This window comes from Ornithodoros turicata, unplaced genomic scaffold (assembly GCF_037126465.1).
Source record: "Ornithodoros turicata isolate Travis unplaced genomic scaffold, ASM3712646v1 Chromosome110, whole genome shotgun sequence".
Lineage (NCBI taxonomy): Eukaryota > Metazoa > Arthropoda > Arachnida > Ixodida > Argasidae > Ornithodoros > Ornithodoros turicata.
The window spans coordinates 316,746-339,683 of record NW_026999296.1 but is presented as its reverse complement, the minus strand read 5'-3'; the positions used below and the strand labels follow the sequence as shown (position 1 = coordinate 339,683).

At 43.7% G+C, this 22,938-nt stretch overlaps 1 long non-coding RNA gene across 1 annotated transcript in view; it reads right to left on the bottom strand.

Annotated features, from left to right (window-relative positions):
• The window catches only part of LOC135371543 (uncharacterized), a 32,389-nt gene extending 20,283 nt beyond the window's left edge, over positions 1 to 12,106 (bottom strand). The window contains exons 1-2 of the long non-coding RNA XR_010415633.1: positions 12,004 to 12,106; positions 5,031 to 5,101 (exon numbers count right to left, since the gene is read on the bottom strand). This is a non-coding gene — a long non-coding RNA (uncharacterized LOC135371543). The remainder of the gene's footprint in view (positions 1 to 5,030; positions 5,102 to 12,003) is intronic.
• Between the last annotated feature and the right edge of the window lie 10,832 nt (positions 12,107 to 22,938).

Here is a 22,938-nt window from a genome sequence, read left to right as displayed (position 1 = left end):
TAACTCAAGTTATCGTTTGTAATGTCATTAACTGCTGAGTGGAGCTGCGAAACCAGTATAATTTTCTTTTGACCAATTAAACCGCCGTTTAAAAACCATATTCCCAGTTCAAATAGGGTGTGAGAAAGCGTATTGGACGTAAACACCTCTTTGAACACCTCGCTTTACACACATGGGAAAAAAGGTGGTGTATGTCGATATTGCACCTTTAGTAATGCTCTTTTTACACCATTTGCTAAGTTTGCGGGATAGAAAGGGTGTTTCTATGATACTATGATTTACTCGTACGTAAAATTATTTACACTGTAACGAAGCAGCAGCTTGAGGGGCGTTTGGCCAGTGGCCGGAAGCTCAGCGGAAAGCGCCGCTTGCAAAAGAACGCCGTCACTGGCGGAAATACGCGGAAGCGCTGCTTCAGATTCCTTGCTCCTGATTGGCCTTGAGAATATTGATGTAAGTGTTCTTCACGCTGATTGGGTGATAATCAGTCGATTGCTGAGAGAGGTGTCCAGTCGTGCTAGTACGCGCCTCTTTGCTGTTGCTCGTGTCGTCTACAACGGCTGCCCTCGCAGAAGCTGGAGAGTAGTTTGGATGGTTTTGAATGCTTTAAAGGGACGGTCTCGTACAGGTCGAGCGATTCCGAAACTTAGCTGAAATTATATTCAAGAGTGCTACAGAAACACAGTCGCGAAGTTTCAACCAGAACAACGAAGTGGTTTTCGAGAAGTTTGAAGAAATATGTCGTGACAGCAGACGACGGAAGTTGCAGCTGGATTCAACTCCCTCTCATGCAACGTCATATGTCACGTGGTTATGGGATTTATGGTGGCAGGTCGCCCATTGTGCGACCGAAGCACAATGCACAATACAGTCGGAGGTGTAAGCGGTTTGCGCTTGGAAGTTGTCACGTGCGACGTCGTAATGCCTGACAGCAAACTTAGCGATACTGAAGGTTCCTTGTCACTAAGCGGTGAAAATAAGCTCATCGGCGCCGACCGATTGAATAACGGGGACGTCGATGAACCTTTAGCTGCTGACCTTTTGCCACAACAACGTGGTTACCAAGTGGAAGTAGTGGATGATCCGAAATCGATTGAAGGGTAAGACTCACCCATAAAAGCGCACTTTTTGCGTATATATGTTTCTCCTGATCGTGACACCATTCTAAATTGCACAAACATTGCAGGTGTGTGTGTATAGCCACTGCTCGCCAATACCAGGATGTGTTTTGCGCACAATCCGGAACCTGTTTCGATCCGTCACGTACACATGGCGTTCTATTCTCCTGAAAGGTGTTGTAAGGTTTCTTTTTGTTGCGCAGCTTTTTATTTGCATATAAAAATGTGTGTTTCATGGTACGTTATGCAAAATTTCAGACTTGAGCATTTCGTCATATGTATCACAACTTGGATAGTCTTCTGTAGGAAGCTGCTCTCTCTATTCATTCGCGCAAGCGGCAGGAGGTTGTCAACGTGATAAGTGAAGGCTTTCATTCATGTCTTTACACCTGGAGCAAATGACAAAATCAAGGATAAGCTGATCTACGTCAACGTCTTCAATTACCCCTGACCTATGAAAAAAAAAGCCCTTTTCAGGGTCATTCCACATGTCTGCATCGATGACCATGTTTCTGCATCGAATAAGCCCTTATCATCATTGATAATTACAATACTTCATATCAAAAATACCTAGACGTGCATTACGAATGTGCAAGATGCAACTGCCATATTTTAGCTAATGTTATGGCGGTGTGTTCATGAGACCATACTGGCTCAGATTTTTATTGTGTCAGGGGTTGCACACTAAGATGTCCAGCACATTGAATATAAAAGATTTGGAAATGTTTAAAAACTTTCAAAGATACCTAGACGTCTATGACAAATTTGTAAGACCGAACAGCGATTTGCAACTTGTCGACATGTCTGCCTTATTGTTGCTCATGTTACACCGGTCTGTTCATGAGCCCATAAATTGGCTCAGATTTTGATTCGATATCAGCGGTTGCACACTAACATGTCCAGCACGTTTAATATGAAAGATGTGGAAATGTTTAAAAAATGTCAAAAATACCTAGACGTGCACGACAAATTTGTAAGACGGAACAGCGGTTTGCAACTTGTCGACATGTCGTCAGTCTTATTTGTGCTCATGCTACACCGGTGTGTTCATGAGCCAATACTGGCTGAGATTTTGATTCAATATTGGGTTGCACACTACCATGTCCAGCACGTTCAATATGAAAGTTTTTTGGAAATGTTAACAAATATCAAAAATATCTAGATGTGCACGACAAATTTGTAAGATGGAACAGCGGTTCGCAACTTGTCGACATGTCGTCGGTCTTATTTTTGCTCATATTACACAGGTGTGTTCATGAGCCCATACTGGCTCATATTTTGATTCAATATTGGGTTGCACACTACCATGTCCAGCACGTTGAATATGGAAGTTGTGGAAATGTTTAACAAATATCAAAAATATCTAGATGTGCACGACAAATTTGTAAGATGGAACAGCGGTTCGCAACTTGTCGACATGTCGTCAGTCTTATTTTTGTTCATATTACACCGGTGTGTTCATGAGCCCATACTGTCTCAGATGTTGATTCGATATCAGGGGTTGCACACTGACATGTCCAGCACGTTGAATATGAAAGATGTGGAAATGTTTACAAAATATCAAAAATACCTAGATGTGAATGACAAATGTGCAAGATGGAGCAGGAGTTTGCAACTTGTCGACATGTCGTTTTGCTGATGTTACACCGGTGTGTTCATGAGCCCATGCTGACTCAGATTTTGATTCGCTGTCAGCAGTTGCAAGCTAACATACTCCAGCACGTTGATTATAAAGGTTGCGGAAGTTGAGTGTTTATGTAGTCATCTTTTATTTTTTCTTATTGTAATGTGCGTCCACAGCACTGACCAATTGTGTTAAAATTGGGTTGCTGGTATCGGGTAGTCATAATGATGTTCAAGCAAGCTCTGAGCAACCTGTCGTCCTGTCCTATCAACAAGGTTGTCTTGTTTTTTGCATCTTGAACATCATATAATCACAACACTGATTTGTGGATATAACTTACATTTTTATATTGTGCAATACTTTTCTCACATCAGCATAGTGCAGGGACAAATTAAATAGAGCTGTGAACGATAGAAGAGAGCTGTGAAGCCTGCGAATTTGAGTTATATTTGTGACCCATTAATAGGTGTTGATTCTGGCACAGGAAGGAGTGCCACTCTCATCAGTTAGTGTCAGCTACTGAAGGGGTACAAGACAACATTATTAAGCATAGTTTGGCGATATACTGCTCCTGTAGGAATAATACCTTGGAGAGGCTATATGCAAAGCAAATTGATGTAGCCTGCTGGATCAAGCACTTCCTTCTCGCAATACTACCGCGGAACCGCCGTTTCGTGCGGTGCCGACAATTTCTATACACATCACTTTTGGCTGTTATCAACAAAGTAATACCTACCTTTCAATACTGCGTATCCAGTTCTTTGGGCACCGTTGCCGCTAACAGTTGACTGGGTGACGGTCGACAGCTTTTAGTTTGAGCCGCGTCCGGCGCCGTCCCATACATATCGTGCTCGCAGAACGTTTCTTGCCTCATATGCATCGTGAACGAAGCGTGCGGAGTACACGCAAGCGTGTGACAACCAGACCTTTTGTTGAAGATGCTTCGAGTATGTCACTCCCAACGGGTGCCTTTCTATAACCACTTCCGTCACATTGTCGTCGACAAAAGAGTTGTCATACACCCGGGTTACGTTTCCACCACTTCCATACGGAATATTCTTTTCGCAGGTAATACGAACTAGAAGTGCGCAAAATAGCGAACGATACGAGACAAGTTAGTGAATAAGCGTACATGCCTTTATTAGGTGGAGTCATCCACGTAAACTCCCGCTCGAAATGAAGATGCGAGACGTATTGACATTGTTGTTCGGCCACATTTTACAATACGCGTCTTTCGTTTGACCAGACCACATGCAGCAAATTTATTGCCGTCGCTGTGATCCTCGAGCACCTTTTGGAAGTCGTCTGCTCTCACCGCTACTAAAAGGCGCGAGAGCAGACAATCTGTTCATCCAATAAGCTGTCTGCCATCGTAGCGGATATCGCTATTGCCAACAGAAATCGCGAAGTGCTGGCGCTGTTCTTATCAACTTAATTCGTTTATTTAATAACCGTGACGATTCTGGACGAGCGAATTCACAGTATTACATTTTCAGCAATGAGGAATCGAATGGTACGCTTTGTGGATGGGCCAGGGTGTAGGAGACCGTCCCTTTAAGGCTGATTCACAATACTGCGGTTACGGGCGCGCTTGCCTGGTACGGCCGCTGACAGCGAATCATGGCAACCGAACATCATTTGTATGGAATGACGGCACACGTAAGACGCTGTAGGCAGCCGTAAATGCACTAATCTGAGTCAGCCTTCAGATTGTGGCGAACTACGATTAACGGCCAATGTGAGCACGGAATAGCTGATCCAGTTGGTCATCGCAACAATGGAAATGAGGGGAACATCGCAAGAAATTTCTTGCACGTCCAGAGGTTATAGAACTCACAGTATATATACTCACAGTATTTATATACTTACAGTATAGTTCACATACACATATTTTCATATGGAATAGTCCCTCTAAACTCAATAGTCCCTCTAATGTCAATGGTATATTGTGTTTGCAGGCTATGAACAACTATGTGATGTTAACGATGACTTTTCTAGCAACGGCGGGGTCTTACCTACAAAAGACACATCCGTAGGGCATTAAAATAGGCATTAAAATTCATATCACTGCATCATAAGGCATGGTGTGGTAAAGATCTTCGTGCAATAAACAAAGGCGTACGTAAGTAACTGGTGGCGGACCAGCATTTCATCTACATCAAACGACATGTTTCTTTCTGTCTTTTTCTTTTGTAAGGGACCTTGTTACGCGCAATATTTGGACACATAGCTTCCATTATAGTCTATAGTTGGCCTACCTTGTCGGGATTGGACGGATACCACGTTACCTTGAGACGTTTCCTCCATGGTCTCTCTTCTGTTCATGGCTTGAGCTGATGAAAAGCATGCAGTCTCTCGCCTTAAAGAGTGAAATGAGGTGTTCGATCAAGCCGTAGAAAATCTAGAACTCTGTAGTTCTTTAGCAGTCAAGTACAGAAATATGTAGAAGTAGATAACTTTAAATGCACCGTAAAACAGCTGAGAAACATGTTAAGTTGACAGGCGTAGTTGAGTAGGCTCTAGAACTCTTGACTGGCAGAACCAACACAGCAAGCTTCAAATGTGTCAGAGATTGCTTAATATTGTTAATTTGATAGCAATATTGATGGAAAACGGCTTGGTTGTGATATCGTGCGGCAAATTATTCCCAATTTTTCAAGCAACAGTATATGTCTTCGACTGACTTCTTGCTAGTGATGGTTACGCAGCATCTTTGATCCACCCGGAAATAAGGGATCCGACGCAAGATTAGCATGGTCAAGAATTGAAAGGTGAATTGGTAATGACGCAGCACAGCTCGCTCCTAGGCTGCGATAGTCTGCTCTTTATGGGTGATTCATTGTTACGTGGCATATATATATATATATATATATATATATATATATATATATATATATATTAGAAGCTTAGGAGGGCGGTTGACCACGAGAATGAAATAAGCAGGAAAAATCAGAAGACGACAAAGAGCTTACAGGAAAACACAAAGGGGAGTTTATAACACATATAGGGATAGGAGTCGACGTTTCGGCAGTCAGCGCTGCATTCGACGGGACTGGGGTTTGGTGACAAGAACAAGCTTTATATATGGGAGAGGGTTATGTACGAGGGAAAGAGAGCAGCGCATGCGCTTTTGTCATGACTAACACAGGTTGGTGACTAAGTGAGGAGGTGCCATAGTCTAAATAGCTAAAGGAGGTGCCATAGTCGTAATGGATAAGCAAGCTTATGTGGCGGAAGGACTCCGTCAACTTAATTGTGGAGACTGTTACAAACCTCTCGAATCCGACCCCACCAATGAAATTGCCGCTGATATATGTAAAACACTAAAACGGTTAAAGGCCACTAAGAAAATTGGCGATGCGCTCTACGAATACTTACTTCCTAGAGACCCTAAACCAGGCCGATTTTACATGCTCCCTAAGATACATAAACCAGGCAATCCCGGAAGACCAATTCTGTCCAGTAACGGTACCGCTACAGAAAATATATCGTCCTTCGTCGATCACGTTCTTAAATCTATCCCCCCTAAATTACCTTCCTACGTCAAAGACACCAATCATTTCCTTCAAACTGTATCGCAAGTAACCGTTCCCTCAAGCTGTCTCTTGGCAACGTTTGACGTCACGTCCGTTTACACTAATATTCCCCACGCAGATGGTATAGCAGCGGCCGTTTCAGCATACAAAAATCAACCTGACCAGCCGTATGATCCGACAGTCCTCACCGAACTGCTAACACTTATTTTGACCTCCAATAACTTTGAATTTGATAACAAGCATTATCTGCAAGTTAACGGGACAGCTATGGGCACGAGAATGGCCCCCAACTATGCAAATATCTTCATGGCATCCCTGAAGGAAACATTTCTCGAATGTTCCGTAACCACTGAAACCACTTGCTTTTACTGAAACCACTTGTGTACAAGAGATTTTTAGACGATATTTTTATCATATGGCCTCATTCTGAAAGCGACCTTCTCACGTTCATCAACCGGTTCAACCAAATTCACCCTAACATTCAATTTGCCTCTCACTACTCCGCCTCCACTGTTACCTTCTTGGATGTGGAAGTCAAGTTACAAAACGGCAGTATCTCAACCAACTTATACCGGGAGCCTACAGATGCTCAGCAGTACTTATCGTTCCGCAGTTGCCATCCAAGACATACTAAGTTAGCCATACCTTATAGTCAAGCATTGCGCTACCGCAGAATATGCACTAACGATGCTGAACTAGACAACCATCTCAAACGACTAGAACAAACCTTCATTGATCGTGAATACCCGGACAAACTTGTGAAAGACGCTATAGCCAGGGCAAGATCCACAGATCGCCAGCAATTGCTCCAAAGATCTCCTCGAACCAATGGAAACTCTGCAGTAAATCTCACTGTCACATTCAATGGCAGCGTTCCTAACATTAGCCGGATACTCAACAGCCACTACACAATTCTTTCACAACCTGATCGGATGAAGGAAATATTCTCACAGCCACCGCGCATAAGTTATCGCCGGGCGCGGAACATCCAAGACAGACTAGTAAATGCCAAAATTAACAAACTTCCAGAAAATAACATTGGTTGCCACCCTTGCAATGCAAGTAGATGCCAAATTTGTAAATCAATGCAAGCCGCTAACTCTGCAGAAAGTACCAATTCTAATTATCGGGTCAACGTTAATGGCGACTTTAACTGTAATTCTTCCAATGTTGTCTATCTTCTTCAATGCAATGAATGCAACGCCCAATATATCGGACAGACAGCTACGTCATTTAGAACGCGATTCAATAACCACAAATCTGACGTCGCGAAGACACCTAATCTGCCAGTGTCGCGCCATTTCAGTAAACCAGGACACTCAATCACCAACATATCTATTTTCACCCTGCAGTCAGGCTTTCCTTCCCAGCGGCTCAGGGAACAGCGCGAATCTTATCTCATTCATAAATTCCAGTGTCAGATAAACGAAGATCCAGGAATCATTTCTGCTATTCGCAACCTGCATTCCTAACCCAGCACAATACATATGCTCTTTTGTCTCTTTTTCAGGCTCACTGGCATTTCCTCAAGGTCCTGCTGCACAGGCATAGCGACGTTTGAGTTACAAACACATGCTATACGTGCAGCTAAACAGCTCTGGCTATTTTTTTTTACTTTTATACTTCACTGGCTTTGCACTGTGCTTTCAGTGAGTGGGTTATCTCACCCTGACGGGAGGAATCACGTGTTACGTAACCTTCTGACGCCACCCACTCAAACGTTGCCTGCCTGCGTACTGTTGATGAGGCCCAACAAGGCCGAAACAGCTGTCCAGTACTGGCATGGCGACGTTTGAGTTACAAACATATGCTATACGTGCAGCTAAAGAGCTCTGGCTAATTTTTTTTCCTTTTATACTTCACTGGCTTTGCACTGGGCTTTCAGTGAGTGAGTTATCTCACCCTAACGGGAGAAATCACGTGTTACGTACCCTTCTGACGCCATCCACTCAAACGTTGCCTGCCTGCGTACTGTTGATGAGGCCCAACAAGGCCGAAACAGCTGTCCAGTACTGGCATGGCGACGTTTGAGTTACAAACATATGCTATACGTGCAGCTAAAGAGCTCTGGCTATTTTTTTTTCTTTTATACTTCACTGACTTTGCACTGGGCTTTCAGTGAGTGAGTTATCTCACCCTGACGGGAGGAATCACGTGTTACGTAACCTTCTGACGCCATCCACTCAAACGTTGCCTGCCTGCGTACTGTTGATGAGGCCCAACAAGGCAGAAACAGCTGTCCAGTACTGGCATGGCGACGTTTGAGTTACAAACATATGCTATACGTGCAGCTAAAGAGCTCTGGCTATTTTTTTTTTCCTTTTATACTTCGCTGGCTTTGCACTGGGCTTTCAGTGAGTGAGTTATCTCACCCTGACGGGAGGAATCACGTGTTACGTAACCTTCTGACCCCATCCACTCAAACGTTGCCTGCCTGCGTACTGTTGATGAGGCCCAACAAGGCCGAAACAGCTGTCCAGTACTGGCATGGCGACGTTTGAGTTACAAACATATGCTATACGTGCAGCTAAAGAGCTCTGGCTATTTTTTTTTTCTTTTATACTTCACTGGCTTTGCACTGGGCTTTCAATGAGTGAGTTATCTCACCCTGACGGGAGGAATCACGTGTTCCGTAACCTTCTGACGCCATCCACTCAAACGTTGCCTGCCTGCGTACTGTTGATGAGGCCCAACAAGGCCGAAACAGCTGTCCAGTACTGGCATGGCGACGTTTGAGTTACAAACATATGCTATACGTGCAGCTAAAGAGTTCTGGCTATTTTTTTTTTCCTTTTATACTTCACTGGCTCTGCACTGGGCTTTCAGTGAGTGAGTTATCTCACCCTGACGGGAGGAATCACGTGTTACGTAACCTTCTGACGCCATCTACTCAAACGTTGCCTGCCTGCGTGCTGTTGATGATGCCCAACAAGACCGAAACAGCTGTCCAGTACTGGCATGGCGACGTTTGAGTTACAAACATATGCTATACGTGCAACTAAAGAGCTCTGGCTATTTTTTTTTCCTTATATATATATATATATATATATATATATATATACAGGGTGTCCACGTTAAGTGTGAACAGATTTTTAAAAATATATCAATCACTTTTTCCGAGATGAAATCAATTGTAATATAGCATATGCTGAAGGGCACTGCCTAGGGGGGCATTAACAGACTCCTAAGGCAATGTCTTAATTAACTTTCAATAATTAACTTTTTAATTATAACAGCTACGAAGTTGCTCCAATGAGAACATCTGATCTCTTCGGTCACCAGATACCAAAGCCGTTTTCAGAACAAAAATCCGTTCGATAGATCGTCCGCAAAAAATTCGTGAAGGAACGTCTTTTTTTTTCTTTATTTGGTTTATTGCGCATCTTCAAAGAAGCGGCTTTCCTATCCTGTCCGTAAAGCTTTACGTGCAGCCAAAGAGCTCCGGTTATTTTGTAGCCTAGTATACTTCACTGGCTTTGCACTGGAGTTTCAGTGGTGATTTACCTCACCCTCACAGGAGGAATCACGTGTTATGTGACCTTCTGACGCCATCCGCTCAAACGTTACCTGCCTGCGTACTGCTGATGAGGCCCAATAAGGCCGAAACAGCTGTCCAGTGCTGGCATGGCGACGTTTGAGTTACAAACATATATATACACATATGCTATACGTGCAGCCAAAGAGGTCCTGCTAATTTTTTTCTCCCTTATACACTCGACTGGCTTTGCACTGGGTTCGCAAATTTTCAGTTCCAACAAGGTGGTGTGTGTGTTTTTTTTAATTATAATTCAATGACACGTTTTCTGGGACACGAAAATCCCCCGGCTGAATAATTCGTGAACAGGAGGCGCCATCGAATAAATGTAGTTTGGTAGAGATTCCTGGGACATCGACCATGAACTCAGTAGCGAGCGGCTCATTTGCTCACTAATTATATAAACATGCTAACTTTTAACTTTCATTTCGCATGCTTCGCTTTTTTTTTTCGGAGCCAACGATGGCCACGAGAGTACAATGCAGTAAAATAATATGTAAGTAATGAATGCGTTTATTACTTGTCTTGTGTTTTTACCTGAAACTGTTCTATCCTGCTCTTACAACCGTGTGCGGGGAGGGTATGCTCGCTTTCATGGAGCAAAATTACTGCCGAAGTACCCGTTAAACCAGGACCGATAAAAGTAACGGTTCCAATCCCTGTAAACGTCCCTACCGCTGACCGCGTTTCTTTTTTTCTTTTTGGAGAGGGGCTCTAAAAAATACCGGTTCCGATCCCTGGTTGTTTGGACAACGAAATTCGGAAAGGGGCAGCTCGCACAATTTGCGTGCTTTCATAGTTGAGCCTCAGTATGTAGTAAGGGGATAAGTCGAAAAATTCCAAACCGAGAAAACTGCGAGTGAATATTTAGTAAAGTAATTGCAGATAAGTTTCCACGAATAATGCAAATGCAATATGTGTAACACATATGCATGTGTCTACTCTACATGTATGTCCCATTCCCATCATTTCTGTGTATGTGATTTAGCAGAAATTGAACGAAATCCAGGAGCATGACATATCCCCTTTTTCAATATAACAACGCACGCGCAGGGTTTTCGTGCAGAAAAAAGTTTTCACGGGTCGGACTTTCATGGTGACGGCAGGATGGCCAGTTACCTTTGTGCAGTGGAGTAGCCTAGATCGTGATTATCGTGTTGCTAAATGAGCACAATCTTGAAAATAACGTTCTGCATTGCCAGCAAAATATGACTTATTAGCACAGTGCGCACGTTTTTCCGATTACAACGCTGACTAGCACTGCTGACACGGCCACGTGAGGTAGGAAGAACATGTTTTTCGAGTGGAAGCAGAAGTTCATTTCCGCATCGTAGCAAAATTTAAGCTACACCATTTGTATGCATGCGTAGAAAAGGGGCCTGATCTGGCTGTCCATCCCATTGCCACGCATGCATTTCCCATTCCTTGTCGTCCCGTAGCGGCTCAATTAATTGTAACACGGCCCTAAATTTTCTTTTGCAGACATACCGTTATGCAGATGTCATTGCAATGAAAGTACACAAAAGGGGATAAGTCGACTTATCATCCTATTATATACAGAGGCTCAATTCTGAGACTCGCAGATTTTTTCTGCACTGAGTGATATGGAAGAACAATTTACCGATATTTCCGGAAAACCTTTCATCTGGCTGTCCATCCCATTGCCACGCATGCATTTCCCGTTTCATACGTTCCTGTAGCGTGTCAGTAAATTGTAATAATGGTCCTAAATTTTATTTACAAGGTACATACTGGTACGTAGATGTCATTGCGACAAAAATACTAAAAAGGGGATAATTCGACTTATCCCCTACTTGCATGCACTACCCTTGCCATTTTGCGCCGATTCGGAGGAAGCAAAGAGGAACCTCCAAACCGGCACCTTTATTCATGTTTTAATTACAATCGGCGCAACGGATGAATCTCGTGTCTTCATTTTTTTATTAGTCTGAGGATGAAAGAATCTTTCATATCGCGAAGAGATGATAGAATCCGTATGGACCCCGAAAAGTAATTTTAAATTGTTTCAACGGCTCTGCATGCCTCTCTGCCTATTTATCACATAAACGTTACTATCTCCTGCATTTACACCATCTTTAAACACATAAGCATATGCAAAGCGGATGCTCAATATATATTGCAAGATTGGAGACGAAATAATTCACTTATGGCGTGCTCCGAATGACTCACCTCTGAAAGTCCACTTCCTGTCAGGACAACAGTAAGTTGACGTAACCAACGACTGCACAAGTGACCGTTGGGTAGTACCCGCTTTTTTACGAATAAGTCACAAAGGCTCACACCACTTCATGTTACTGTGTGATAGCAAGCCCTTGGAAGCGAGCTGCTTCATATGAAGAGTAGATTGCAGAGCGATTTCATAAGTTCCTTACGGCGTACACCTTTATCAGGATACCGATAGTGTGGTTGACTACCCAAGCAGCAAAATGTACTGAAAGTCGAGTGCAATAGGGGTGGACGGGTAGGTGGAAGGCCTTGAACAGACTCGAGAAACTAAAGAACATTGATAAGACACATGCCGTCCACCCCTATTGCACTCGACTTTCAGTACATTGTGCTGCTTGGGTAGGAAGTAACAGTTCGCTCTTATCTAATAAGAGACACTTTATTGCATCGTTTTGCCAGCTGCACTAAACGGCAGGACATTCCGCGCATTTTAAGGGATACACTGTAGCGTACTCTAGCCCCTAGAATGTGCCGCACCTAGTTACATGCAGCAGCACGGTAAACGATCAATATGCCGGTTTGCGTACCTATGTGACGGGTTGTGTACCCTGTGTGAGAGCTTATAGGGAATTTTAATTAATCGTTTTCGGCCAAGCGGTTCGCGAACGGTGTCGTTTGTGACCACTGGGTAGACGGAACATCTTCTCGTTGAGCCCTGGCGAAAGGGTTAACACATCATTTGATTGACGATTATTCACTAAAACTCCCTAGTACTGCAAAACTGGTTGATTTCGCAGTCTCAAGGACTCACGAATAGACGAGTTCCGAAAACCCCAGAGTGCTTAGCGTCGCCTTGAACTGTGGGAGTTTACTAATACCAAAGAAACGGGTGACCTCCAAATTGTTCCAATTTCTTCCCTACCGGTCCATTGCCCACGATGCGTCAAGGTCAGCGAAAGCGAAATGTGAAAGATTATTCTTCGTTTCTCTGCTCAGCAAGCGCCCAGGATGCAATACGTGCGCAGAGAGCACTGAGAGCAAAGAGCACTTTTCTGAATTCGTCTATTCGTGTGGGAGCGAGTTTCTGGAGTGGGTTCGTTAGATGGTAACTTCGCGAACCCCTGTGGAAGCGGACGGAAGCGGAAATCGCGGGTTCTGGGCTTGATGACACTGGCGGCAGTGCAATCAACCCTCTACATCCAGCCAGGCTTATGTATAGGCTTGCCATGAACTCCAATCCCGCGAGAACGACATCAATGGGGGTTAAGCGGTCGCCCCCGAAGTGAATATCATAATCATGCAGTGAATTTCCTTCGCTCGCCCTTTATTCGCTTCAACCTCCTCCCCTCAAGCCTACAATCCGAAGTGATACAATATGCGCATAAACTATTGATGTTGAAGTGTCGGTTTCAATTATAGAAATATTTGAGAAGAACGAATTTCTGAAACGCAGACAGTTAATGAGTAGGTCTCTATTTGTGGGGCTCATTTCTTCGCGAGTTCCAGTGGTTATTCTTTTACATTCCCGCTATTATATTACGTTGTAAAAGAGTTCGATCGTTAAATTCTTTGAAATTAAGTCGTCCCAAAAATTTCCAGTTTTACGGTATTAGTAGCACGCCCTATAGTGTCCTTTACCGGGAGCACATACAGCCGGAACGGCAACGAGTAACACCTTTATTAAATCAAAGAAAAGTGCTTTTCGTATGGTTTTAAGATTAATCAATGGGCGTGGTTTGTTTTGGAATATAGCACGCTTTTGTCTAATCATGAGTACGGTTTTAGGCGAGGATATTCAAATACTACCCAGTTGATTGCGTTTGTGTTCAGCCTTCTATCTCGCATTAACGCTAATAACCAATATGATTTTATCTTTATAGACATGCGTAAGGCGTTTAATAAAGTTTGGCACAGAAGCTTCTTTTGAAACGAAACAGTTTGATAAATAATAATAACACAACTAGGTGAATTGTTACTTATCCGGATGTACACAGATAATTTTGTCCAATCATTGTTTGTCTACAGAAGTTCCTGCAACGTCGGGGGTACCCCAGGGATCAGTGCCGTGTCCACTGTTGTTTATACTGTTTATTGATGATATTGTAAAGGAAGTACCACCAAAGATACGTTGATATGCCCACAACTGGGTCATTTATAGCGAAGCCACATCGGCAAATGACCAGGTCCTTCTCCAGGAATCATTAAATAGGATAATTAATTGGTGCCGCAACTGGGACATGGAAATTAATAGTGAGTTTTAGTATACCGTTGATAAAGTTATCATCTCTATCGGAACCAATGGCACTCGTGCGTGACTCAGAATCTTATCCACTAATTGGTTCCGGTTGATACGGTGAGTCGCTAGCCACGTTATCAACGGTCTGCTAAAACTCTTTAATATTGACAAATGTGTTACCATGACTTTTTCCAACCGCAATACTCTGATGGTATTTGACTAGAAAATGTGTGGGCAAAATGTGAAACTAGTGCGTTCGTTAAAATAATTAGGGGTTATATTTAAATATAAGCTGACGTCCCAGGCGGCACAATGTACTGAGAGTCGAGTGCAACGGGGCTAGACGGGTACGTGGAAGGCCTTGAACACTTTCGTGAAACTGAAGTACTTTGATAAGACCCATACCGCCCACCCCCATTACACTCGACTTTTAGCACATTGTGGCGCCTCGGGTGGTCAGATCACATTGAGTCAATTACTTCCAAAGCCTTAGAGAAGTTAAGGGTATCTAAAGCGATCCTTAAAAACTTATCCGATGGCGACCAAACTACTAGCTTATAACACCTTAGTACGACGTATTTTATTCGTGTTCTGTAAAACAGGGAACCTTTCTATTTTATGTGAATAACGTACGTGTGGAAAATAATCGAATGCCGTCGCAATCCGAATACTGTCCGGAGCTCCGGGCTATCGCCTTAAGGCATACATATCACCGTGTTTGATTGATGCAGTACTCCCTCTTGTCTTTGACAAAGCAACTGAAATGAATGTATGACAATCACGTTCGAAGCAATCTTTAATGCGCGCCCGTTGCTCTTAAACTGACACTTCCTCGCTAATACGACGAACAATTTGTGCACGCGATCGCGTTACCATCGACAATAGCGTTTTCCTGATGCACAGTGCAGTGTGCTAGTCTTAGTTCAGCCTAGAAACGAAGGAAGGAAGAGCGAAAGGAAGGACAGATGAAACGGGATGCACATTCGATTAAAGTGGTCCTGTGACACGATCTTCCACGAGCCTGCTTGACGACGGTGTTTTCTTTTTTTTTTTTCGGTTGTGTGTGGAACGGTGCCCGAAATGCGAAAAAATGCGGCTACAAGAGTTCGACAAGAACTCACACGTCCTCCTCGCACGGTTCCGCGTGTTCCTCTCCGGTGTTCCGATGTGTTGGCTAATGAAGCATTCCTTTGACAAGACAGCATGCGCAAGCTTTGGTCATGAAGCTGTCTTGGTGGGAGGATGAATGGTCTTGATATCATGATCAACTATCGCGATGCTGACGATAAGGAGGAAATGGAAGTGCAAGTTCAGCGAGTTCTCCGCGACATTCTCCATTCATATTCGTGCAAGTGTAGGATGCAGTAAAGAAAACGCGTTGTAGTCAAACGATATCATGTGCGCCCTCGGTAGTACGAAAACTACGAACCATGAGGACGGTTAAGCTCGACGTCCCCGAAGAAAGAGAAAATAGAGAATGCACCATGGGAGTAAAACCACGTGCTCCACGTGGGACTACGTCAAGGTTGAGCAAGTGCTGGACATGTATTCATGCGCGAGGGTAAACGATCACTCAACTTATTTCGCACTAATAATTTTATACTATTTATTATATTGTACTCTTCAGTGGGTCATTATGTACCTCGATCATAAACTTGTAAAATGGGAGTGTCTATTAATTTGAAATATTCGAAATATTTGAAGTTTCGACGCGGCAGCACACAATATAGCACCAGACAAGGTTACCAGCGGCTAAACGATCTCCTTGGAATTCTTTACAATAGAAATACCACATCTAAATCGTCATAAATGTGCGCGATAAAGGTGAGTGCATGGGTCCGTGTTTACCTAGTGTGGTACGTTAAAAGAGAAACAGCTCCACTTAACGAATCGTTTGCTGTCGTCCCTTTGCTTTTTTATCTGATTGGTCGGACAAGAGTGCTTCTCAGACTCCAATGTGTCGCGAACAACAAAGAAGTCGCACGCCGACTGCAGTTAGAGATAAGTCTTTATAAGGCTTTATCTAGCCGACAGGCATCAGAACAGCCATCATCAGGACAAGAAAAACAAATAGTGTTCGAGTTGGGTGATTCATGCGCGAGGGTAAACGATCACTCAACTTATTTCGCACTAATAATTTTATACTATTTATTATATTGTACTCTTCAGTGGGTCATTATGTACCTAGATCATAAACTTGTAAAATGGGAGAAAAAAAACAGAAGAAAAATCACACTGATAAGAGAAACAGATTCGTTAGGTGAGTTGTTTGTCTCTTCAACGTACCAGGTCACGTCAGGAAACATCGGGGCATGCGCATACCTTTGCCCCATCCTGCTTTAAATAAGCTGTTTCCGCATAACACATAATTTTGTTGCCATAAGCAGAGATCATTCAACTGCCTAACTGACCTGCATAGTCCTCACCACAGGTGAGCTAGGACACTGCAAGATGAACAAATCCTCGGTGCCGGTCAAGTGTTCTTGTGGTCAGTCTAATAGCAAAAACGAGGTCATAGCCCACTTATCATTCTGCAACAGAATCATTCCACATGAACGTAAAAGAAGGTTCTTTGTACCAAGGTGTGCGTTGCAACCAACATGGGAATAACAGTGTATGAAATGGTACCGTGAACTGCTGAAGCATTGATGCCACAGACTGGCTTCCAATGGGATTGGTTGTAGCTCTGAGGTATGTGGCATGTGTGCTTTAGTCGGTTATCTGTTCGAGGGTTTTTATCTTGCGAGTCATAACGTGTAACAAAAATAATCATTTTTAATCAGTGTCATGGTGTGGAAAGCATGCACCCATGATGTAACAAACCACATCTATGAAAGCGTCCCAACCCGCTTAACCTTTCCCAGGGACTTCATATAGCTGAAATGGCTAAAGAACCTTGAATTCCGTTTACCGTGTGCACAGAAAACTTGCTTTTGTTTCCTCCATCCCTCCGCTTCTCACAAGCCACAGATAAATGATGAACGATATGCCGAAAACCAAAAATCTTAGGTATGAGACTGCTTGTACACGTTCACTGAAGCGATTCTATTGTCCACTTGCAGCCCACTTCAGTCTGGGGAGATACGTCGCCGACATATCTCCCGAGACTGAATCGTTCTTTAGGCTCCGTCAAGTATGCGACAAGAAAATACGCTACAATTCTCACCGCGTCGCAATCAAACTTTACAAAGAGCAAGAAAAAACTCCTAGAGCGTTGACCATTAAAGTGAACCCGACATTCGCCCTCGATGATAGACTTCCCCGTCAGTGGAATAACATCGTTCAAAATGCCTCTGCTGCGCTCATAGATGTACTAATCTCTCATTGCGATGACTCCATTAACGAACTTTCTCGGGAAGCGAAAATCATCCACGATACGACCACATTATCCGACGCCCATCAAGAAGAATTGTCAAAATTTTGCAGGTCCCGTGAACAGCTCGTATCGGGAACTAAACGCAAAATGCTTGCCAGGGACGGAGTATGCTAACCTATTTTAGCTGATAATAATGAAACGCTCCCAGAAAGTATCTCGGTAAATAAACAAACGGTCACCTCTACTCAATATTACTGCCCCAACTTCCACGTGACCATGATGGTGAATTGGATGGTGCGGCCTCTTCCGTCCAACAACGTGTAACTGTATCACAAAACGTTGTGAACTTGTCATCCCGCACCCTCACCGACTCAGAATTCTCACTTCTGAATCGGGGTCTGTCATTCTGCCCCAACAACGCTAAACTAAATGAACATCAACTCCATCTTGATTTGGACAATTTCGCAAGGCATACGCGCCTAAAAGAATATTTTTTCACCAAACCTAACTCCAATCCGAATCCCTTTAAACCAACTTCTGATTTCACACCCGATGCCAACCGCGACAACGCCCTGGATATGTACATCAAGGCTGTTCAAAGGGATGTACTTGACGCATACAACAATTCATCTAACCGCAAAACTAAACCAAATTTAACAGCAGCTGAGCAGCGCAGCCTCTCCGACTTACAGAACTGTGGCGATATCATTATCAAAAGGGCAGACAAGGAAGGGGCAATCGTAGTGATGAACAAACAGGACTACCTTAACGAGGGCTTCCGACAACTGGGCTGTAACACGTTCTATAAGCCGCTTGACAGTGATCCAACAAATAAGATAGCTGCCGAAATCACCAAAACCCTAAAATCCCTAAAAGCGCGTGAAATAATCGACTCCTGCCTATATAAATTTCTAGCCCCCCACAACCCTAAACCAGGCAGGTTCTACATGCTACCGAAAACCCATAAACCGGGAAACCCAGGGCGACCTATAGTTTCCTCAATCGGCACCGCCACGGAGAAAATTTCTAGCTTCGTTGACCACCTCCTTAAAGATATACCTCCCCGATTACCCTCATATATTAAGGACACCAACCATTTCCTCGAATTACTTAGCAAATGCCAACCACCCAATGCAGGCTTGCTTGTAACGCTAGACGTTACCTCCGGTTACACTAACATCCCACATGAGGATGGCGTGCTAGCAGCGGAGGCGGCGTACTGAAGTACTCCCATCGCGCGGTTGACCAATCTGTATTACCAACTCTACTCAACTTGATCCTCAAAAATAATAACTTCGAATTTGACGGCCGCCACTATCTACAAATAAATGGCACAGCTATGGGAACTAAGATGGCACCAACGTACGCAAATATTTTCATGGGCGCGCTAGAGGAAAAATTTCTAGCCGTGCGCGACAAAAAACCTAGTCTATACAAACGCTTCCTGGACGACACTCCGAAAAAGATCTCACAGGATTCATTCGCGATTTCAATCTGGTACACCCCGCCATGAAGTTCACCCACTCCTTCTCGGCAACGACTGTTGATTTCCTAGATGTAAAAGTAACCTTAACCGAGAAGGGATTTTCCACTGACCTGTACCGAAAGCCAACTGATGCTCAGCAGTACCTTTCCTTTAACAGTTGCCACCCGCGCCATACTAAATTCGCCACTCCTTATAGCCAGGCACTCCGATACAGGAGGATCTGCTCGGACGACGATGTTCTAAACAAAAACCTCGCGGAATTAGAGCAGACCTTCGTTAATCGTAATTTTCCACCCAGTCTAGTAAAAGACGCCCTGTCCAAAGCACAACAAATAGACCGGATGAACTTATTCGGTAAACGCAACGACGAACCCAAGGGCGACCGCGTAAACCTTGTTCTTACCTTAGGTGCAGGCGCGGGTAATATTAACAGTATCCTCCACCGCCACCATAGCATCCTTCTGCAGTCTGAACGGACACGACACATATTTGCCGAGGAGCCACGAGTTACCCACAGACGTGCCCGCAACCTTCAAGACAGACTAGTCAACTCCAAAGTTCCCAAACCATTAACACCTATACGGCGGGATGCCATCCATGCAATGGTAAAAGATGCCAAATATGCAAATCAATGCAAAGCACGGCAGCGGTCAAGAGTACAAACTCCGACTTCTCCCTTAAAATCAATGGCGACTTTGACTGTAACTCCAGTAACATTATTTATATCATTCAATATACAACATGCTCCGCGCAATATGTAGGTCAAAGTAAAAATTCATTTAGGATTCCATTCAATAACCACCGATCAGATGTTTCGAAAAAAGGTAGCCTCCCGGTTTCCCGCCATTTTAGTCGACCCAGTCATTCCATTAATAACGTTGCACTTTTTATTTTAGAGTCAAATTTCACATCCGATCGCTGCATAGAGCAACGCGAATCGTACTTGATCTGCAAATTCCAATCTTTAATAAATGAGGATAAAGGAGTGCTATCAACTGTAAGAAGCATATCCGGATAACTTTTTTTCTGTGTGTCCTCGGAGTGCCTGCTGCCTCTTTTCTTCTTTTCTTTACAGCTGGACACAAAGACGCTAAGAACACCCCGGACAACAGGTTTTCAACGAGCGCGACCCCACACCTTTCTGGAACTCCAAGGCTCTGACACGTAATCTCCCGGCCGATGACCCAGGAACCTTAAGGAATCTTCCAGAACATGACTCACTGACGACTGCCTCGCAGCGGAATTGTACCGGCTGTGACGACACTTTTGTAACCTTTTAAAAGATCTTGTACATAGATTTTCTTCTCAGTCCCGAAGAAAGCGGAGCTTCCGCCGAAACGTAGACTTCCCCAGACCCTTAGTTTAAATGCCAGCTTAATAAATAACTTTCCTCCACTCCCTACTTCAGTCTCTGGTGTCTTTTCTCCCCTATCTATATACAACATCCTGGTCGTTCGAACCTCCATTTTGTAGAGTACATATATATATATATATATATATATATATATATATAAAAGTGAAATAATAAGACTTGGACTACAGATTACAGGAACGTTAACAAAAACTAATTTATTTAATGGGCATTTTAACACATAGATTAAAAAAAGAATGGTCGACGTTTCGACAGTGGCACTGTCTTCGTCAGGTCCTGACGAAGACAGTGCCACTGTCGAAACGTCGACCATTCTTTTTTTAATCTATGTGTTAAAATGCCCATTAAATAAATTAGTTTTTGTTAACGTTCCTGTAATCTGTAGTCCAAGTCTTATTATTTCACTTTTATTCAACTTCGTAGCCGTCTGATATATTAGCCTATTTGTTCTATATATATATATATATATATTTATATATATATAAAGAGGGGGAAAAGCCATTAAAAAATAAGTAAATGACGCTAGACGTGTTTGAAATTCAAACTTACAGATTAAGATGGCTTCTATTGCTGCACGTAGAGAAACATATACTCAAGGAACGATGCGACAGCACCAGAGGACACGTGTTTCGCCGTGTTTGCGGCTCGTCAGCCCTGGGTAGCTTCGCATCGTTCGGGATTGGCAAACCAGGGGTCACTCAGCGAGCGATACACACCTGGGAGGGTGACTGAGCACTCCTCAATGCCACAGTGCAAGCCAGTGAATTATAAAGAGGGGGAAAAAGCCATTAAAAAAATAAATAAATGACGCTAGCCGTGTTTGAAATTCAAACTTACAGATTAAGATGGCTTTTATGGCTGCACGTAGAGAAACATATACTCATGGAACGATGCGACAGCACCAGAGGACACGTGTTTCGCCGTGTTTGCGGCTCGTCAGCCCTGGGTAGCTTCACATCGTTCGGGATTAGCAAACCAGGGATCACTCAGCGAGCGATATACACCTGGAAGGGTGACTGAGCACTCCTCAATGCCACAGTGCAAGCCAGTGAATTATAAAGAGGGGGAAAAAGCCATTAAAAAGATAAGTAGATGACGCTAGACGTGTTTGAAATTCAAACTTACAGATTAAGATGGCTTCTATGGCTGCACGTATTGCAGTCATAGAAGCCATCTTAATCTGTAAGTTTGAATTTTGAAGCCATCTTAATCTGTAAGTTTGAATTTTTTTAATGGCTTTTCCCCCCTCTTTATAATTCACTGGCTTGCACTGTGGCATTGAGGAGTGCTCAGTCACCCTCCCAGGTGTATATCGCTCGCTGAGTGACCCCTGGTTTGCCAATCCCGAACGATGCGCAGCCACGCAGGGCTGACGAGCCACAAACACGGCGAAACACGTGTCTTCTGGTGCTGTCGCATCGTTCCATGAGTATATATATATATATATATATATATATATTTCTACGTCATGATCACGTGGTATCGTTGTGTTAGGCATCATGTCGGTGCCCATTGGCCGAAGGTCGTTGCGCGCTCAGGGTTTAGTTGAGAAAGTTCAACAAGTCAACATATGAAGAGGGGATAAGGGGGCCTTGGGGGAGGCCTGAAGGGGGATAAGCCTTGCTGACTCCATAACATTCGCGTCACAACCCTCATAGCAGGAACAAGCGAAGTTTGGGCACTCTAGTATAGCTGTATATAATTTGTAGATCATGTCATTCGTTCAGCGCCGGAGGTCACATGAGTTTTCCATTAGGATAGGCCTCTATGACTATGATAGCTCAGTACCCCTGTCGCCGCCAAGCTGAATCGGAGGAAGCACAAAGGCTGGTTTGGCTGCGAATGCTGTCTTGCGTTAGCATTGTGGAGGGTCGTTGTGAAGGGTTGTGTAACGTTTGCGAAGGGGAATTTCAAAAGGGGGTTTCAAGTTTTAATGCTAACGCGTTTCCGTGATTTTGCGTGCTTTCTTCTTTATTTTTTGCATCTGAGACGCGCGGATATTGTTTTCCCCTCAGATACTGTTGTTCAGTGGGGACCCTCCAGGTGCCACCCTCTTCTACGTATACAACAAAACACTCGGCCATTTTTCGCGTTCCGATCCTTTTCAGCATGTGAAACAAGCTTTCTTGTCAACAGCAGCCCTCAAGAAGGGCAATGTGGTAACGAATGATCATGTAAAAAGTTGTGGCTGTGTGGTCTTGTTAGATCATTGCGAAGTAGTGTATAAAACAAGAAGTTCCCTGGAGAGAGAGAGAGATTGTGGAAGTGACATGTTTTCGATAGACGGGAAATATTTGCATCAGCACAGCTTGCGTAGGGACTATGCGTTTCACAGCCGGCACTTCCGCTCCTTGGCCTTCAACGCCTCTTGCGAGAATTATGTGCAAACATTTCCTGTAGCGTGCCGTTTGGTTGGTATAGTTCGCATATGTTTCGGTGCACGCTGTTCCTAGGTAAATTTATTGCAATAAAAATTAATCAGCGATGTTGAAAAGTGAATGGGATCACTGGTATTCGTGCACATTTAT